The sequence below is a fragment of the Papio anubis genome, chromosome 3 (assembly GCF_008728515.1).
Source record: "Papio anubis isolate 15944 chromosome 3, Panubis1.0, whole genome shotgun sequence".
NCBI classification, from domain to species: domain Eukaryota; kingdom Metazoa; phylum Chordata; class Mammalia; order Primates; family Cercopithecidae; genus Papio; species Papio anubis.
In genome coordinates, this window is record NC_044978.1 from 126,850,015 (window position 1) to 126,855,617 (window position 5,603).

The window sequence follows — 5,603 nt, forward strand, 5'->3', positions numbered from 1 at the left end:
TTTAGGGCAGTTTGGTTATAATTTCGACTTTGCATCTTGGCCATATTTTTCTTCAGAGAAAAGCATTCCCTTTAAAAATTTATCCTCAGCCGGGCGTGGTGGCTCAAGCCTGTAATCCCAGCACTTTGGGAGGCCGAGACGGGTGGATCACGAGGTCAGGAGATTGAGACCATCCTGGCTAACTTGGTGAAACTCCATCTCTACTAAAAAATACAAAAAACTAGCCGGGCAAGGTGGCGGGCGCCTGTAGTCCCAGCTACTCGGGAGGCTGAGGCAGGAGAATGGCGTAAACGCAGGAGGCAGAGCTTGCAGTGAGCTGAGATCCGGCCACTGCATTCCAGCCTGCGCGACAGAGCGAGACTCCGTCTCAAAAAAAAAAAAAAAATTTATCCTACTTTCCAATAACTAGTGCTAGGAGAAATGGTTATTTACATGCAAAAAAATTAACTTGAAATGAAGCAAAGACCTGAATAGAAGAGGTAAGGCTATACAACTTGTAGAAAATATAGAGTTAAACTTTGAGATTTGGATTAGGTGGTGGTTTCTTTTTCTTTTTTTCTTTTTTTTGAGGCAGAGTCTCGCTCTGTTGCCCAGGCTGGAGCGCAGTGGAGGGATCTTGGGTCACCACAACCTCCACCTCCCGGGTGTAAGCGATTCTCCTGCCTCAGCCTCCCAAGTAGCTGGGACTACAGGCATGCACCACCATGCCCGGCTAATTTTTGTATTTTTAGTAGAGACGGGATTTCACTGTGTTGGCCAGGCTGATATTGAACTCCTGACCTCATGATCCACCCACCTCAGCCTCCCAAAGTGGTGGGATTACTGGTGTGAGCCACTGTGCCTGGCCAGGTAGTGGTTTCTTAAGACACTTAAAGCACAGCAAAGGAAAATAATTGTACTTCATCAAAATTAACTTGTGCTTTGAAGGGATACCATCAAGAAAGTGAAAGACAACCCACTGAATGGAAAAAAATGTTTGCAAATCATTTATCTAATAAAGTTATATCTAGAATCTACAAAGAATTCCTATGACTCAAAAGGACAAATAACCAAAATTTTTAAATGGGTAAAGAATATGAATTTTTCTCCAAAGGAGATATACAGAAGGCCATAAAACACACGAATATATGTTCACATCAGCTATCCGGAAAATGCAAATCAATATGACAATGAAATATCACATCGCACCTGTTAGGACAGCTATTATAAGGAAGACATCGAGGCCGGGTGCAGTGGCCCATGCCTGTAATCCTTGCACTTTGCGAGGCTGAGGCGGGTGGATCACCTGAGGTCAGGAGTTTGAGATCAGCCTGGCAACATGATGAAACCCTGTAATCCCAGCTACTCAGGAGGCTGAGGCAGGAGAAGCGTTTGAACTCGGGAGGCGGAGGTTGCAGTGAGCTGAGATCATGCCACTGCACTCCCGCCTGGGCAACGAGCAAGATTCCGTCTCAAAAAAAAATAAGACATGGCTAGGCATAGTAGCTCATGCCTCAGCTCCCAGCATTTGGGAAGCTGAGGCAGGAGGATTGCTTGAACCCAGGAGTTTAAAACCAGCCTGGACAATATAAAGAGTGAGACCCCCATCTCTGAAAGGAAAAAAAAAAGGAAAGACATAGTATTGGCAAGAATGTGGAGAAATTAGAACCCTCATACACTTTTGTTGGTGAGAATGTAAAATAGTCCAGCTAGTGCAGCAGCTTTGGAAAATAGCCTGGCAGTTCCTCAAAAGCTTAGAGTTACCTATGACCTAGCAAATTGTACTCCTAGGCATATACCCAAGAGAAATGAAAACGTCCACACAAAAATGTGTACGTGAACTTCATTGATAGTAGCCAAAAAGTGGGAAAAAGCCTAAATGTCCATCGACTGATTAATGAAAACAACAAAATGTGCTATAACCACAAGATGGGTAAGTATATGTTTAACCTTATAACAAACCGCCAAAACTTGCAAAATGAGTATCATTTTGCATTCTGGCCAGCAATATATCAATGTTCCCATTGCACTACTTCTTAGTACTTGATATTGTCAGGATTTTGGTCTGTTTTAAAGTAGCCATTCTAATAGGTGTCTAGTGCTATTTCATTGTAGTTTTCACTTGCATTTTCCTAATAACCAATGATGTGGGGCACCTTTTCATATGCTTCTTTGCCATCACGTATCATCTTAGGTGAAAGGTCTGCTCAAGTCTTTTGTTCATATTTGGAAGATTGGCTCTTTTCTTACTGAGCATTAGTTACATATTCTGGATATAAGTGCATTATCAGATGTGTTTTGCAATTATTTTTTTCTCAGTCTGTGGCTTTTTTTATTTTCTTAACAGTGTCTTTTGAAAAGCAGATGTAATTAATTTTGGTAAGTCCAGTTTTTCAATTTTTTTCTTTTTGGGAATCTTAGTTTTATACTAAAATCTTTGCCTAACCCAAGGTCACAGATTTTTCTTAGGTTTTCTTCTCAATATTTAGTAGTTTTAGGTTTTACATGTAAGCTATCATTCATTCTCAGTTAACTTTGGTATATGAGTTGAGGTTCTTTTTTTTTTTGAGACCGAGTCTCGCTCTTTTGCCCAGGCTGGAGAGCAGTGTGACATGATCTTGGCTCACTGCAACTCCACCTCCTGGGTTCAAGTGATTCCTGTGCCTCCTGAGTAGCTGAGACTACAAGTGTGTGCCACCACACCTGGCTAATTTTTGTGTTTTTAGTAGAGATGGGTTTTGCCATGTTGGCCAGGATAGTCTGAACTCCTGACCTTAAGTGATCCACCTGCCTCGGCCTCCCAAACTGCTGGGATTACAGGCATGAGTCACGGCGCCTAGCCATGAAGTTCATATTTTTACATATGGATATGCCAGCCCCATTTGTTTAAAAAACTATCCCCATTGAACTACTTTTGTGCAATTATAAAAAACCAACTATATATATATGGGGTCTCTATTCTCTTCCACTGATAAATAGGATCTATCCACTACCACACTGTCTTAATTACTCTAGTTTTATCTGTCTTGAAATTAGGTGGGAGTTCTCCAACTTTGTTCTTTTTTCAAAAATATTTTGGCTGTTCTGGTTGCCCCTTTCCATATAAGTTTTATCATCAGCTTGTTGATTTCTATAAAAATTCCTGCTGGGATTTTGACTGAAGTTGTGTTAAATCTATAGATCAATGTGGAGAGAATTGACATCTTAATATAGAATCTTCAAATCCATGAAACATGGTATATCTTCTTTTTGTAGGTTCTTTGATTTTTTTCATCTTCTTTTTGTAAGTTCTTTGATTTTTTTCATCAGTTTTTTACTTTTCAGCACAGATCTTACATATTTTTGTTAGATTTCATGTTTTCTGAAATCTGTAAGTGGTGATTTAAAAATTTCAGTTTCTAAACATTCATTGCTACTACGCAGTAGTCAACTTTTGCATACTGATTTTGCTAAATTATTCTAGTACTTTTTAGATTCTTTGGTTTTTCTGTATAGGGATTCATATCATCAAATAAATACTGTCTTATTTATTTATTTCCAATCTGTGGGCCTTTTTCCCACCTGCCTTATTGCACAGTGCGCTACCGTGTTGAATAAGAATGCCTTGCTCCCAGTCTTACAGGAAAGCATTCTTCACCATTTGTATGTTAGCTCAGGCTTTTTTTGCAAATGGTCTTCATCAGGTTTAGTCTTAGTTCTCTGAAGACTTTATTTTTTTGTTTATTGAATCATATGTGGCTGTTGAATTTTACCAGATACTTTTTTCTGCACCTTTTGGGTAAAAACAATTTTTGAGATCAAACTGACGTAACCATAATATTCACCCTCTTAAATAAGCATATAGTGGCTGGGCACAGTGGCTCACGCCTGTAATCCCAGCACTTTGGGAGGCCAAAGAGGGTGGATCACCTGAGGTCAGGAGTTGGAGACTAGCCTGATCAATATAGTGAAACCCCATCACTACTAAAAATACAAAATTAGCCAGGCATGGTGGCGTGCGCCTGTAGTCCCAGCTACTTAGGTGACTGAGACGTGAGAATTGCTTGAACCCGGGAGGCAGAGGTTGCAGTGAGCTGAGATCGCACCACTGCACTCCAGCCTGGGCGACAGAGTGAGACTCCATCTCAAGAAACAAACAAACATACAATTTAGCAGTTTTTCCTATATCCACAGTCATTTTCTGCAACTTTTGAGATGATCATTTGGCTTTTCTTATTTGTATGCTGATACAGTGAACTACGTTGATTTTTTTTTAAACATTGGATCAGCCTTTTATTCCTGGGATAAACCCTACTTGGTCGTGATGTATTCTTTTTATAATATTAGGATCAGATTTCATATGCGAGTATGACAAATGACAGTTTTATAAAATCCCTGTGACCTTATAATAAACATTACCCTAAACATACAATTGTTTTCTTATTGCTTTTGAATAGAAACTAAGAGTGTCTTAAATGCTCTCATAAAATTTGCCATTTAGAAGGAAATTTTTAATTAAAAAAATACCTTATAGCTTTCAACTTATAAAATCACATGGATTAAAAAAAAAAAGGTCACCTTTGGTCTACAGATAATGACAAAATGTGCATTCAAGAAGCCCTTACAAGAAAAGCCTTAAGTAATTTACACGATGAAAATAACTCCAATAGTAAGGGATTTTTAGCTGATTGCCTTCCCTCTGCTTTGGGTGGCCACACCAGAATTCCTATAGAAAATGCTTAAGAGATACAATATGATCAGAGTTAGGCTGGAGGTCCTGCTGTGAAGCTTCATTTACATAACTGGTATTCATTTTCTTAACTATTTGTGTTACAGAACAATAAAAATAGATAACTTTTCTAAAAGTATTTTTATTCACATTTTACATAAGATTGAAAAAATGTCAGTTGTCCACTACCAGAAAATGGGGAACTAAGGAGTATGTCCTTCCCACCTCCCCAATCACTCTGTTTGCTTTTGTACCTGTACCTGTAACATTAAGGTTCTGTTTCCCAGACCCCAGAGATAAGACCTACAGGTTGTGTTTAGTGCTTCAGAAAAAAGGAAACTGAGAAAGATGGCTATCATAAGAACATCTCACATTAAAAGACAGAGTAGATTGATTTCCTGGGTATTTTTGTTTTTGTTTTTGAGACAAGGTCTCGCTCTGATTGCTAGGCTAGAGTACAGCGGTATAATTTTGACTCACTACAGCCTCACCCTCCCCAGGCTCAGGTGATCCTCCCACCTCAGCCTCCCAATTAGCAGGGACTACAGGCGTGTGCCACCACACCCAGTTAATTTTTTGTATTTTTAGTAGAGACAGAGTTTCACCATGTTGCCCAGGCTGGTCTAGAACTCCTGGACTCAAGTGATTCACCCGCCTTGGCCTCCCAAAGTGCTGGGATTACAGGCGTGAGCCACCATGCCCAGCTGAATTTCTGTTGTTAAACAGTAGGGAAGAAAGAGAAGACATATTCTCATTTCAAAGCAATTTATGTTAGTAATAACTGAGCAAAATGGTAGAATATTTTAGTTGTGTGTTTTCAGAAGTAATGTCAAATTTACTTCAGATAATTTAAAAGGTTTCTTGCATATTAAATGGTTAAAGTGGTGTTATTAAACTAAAGAAAAAATGCAAAACC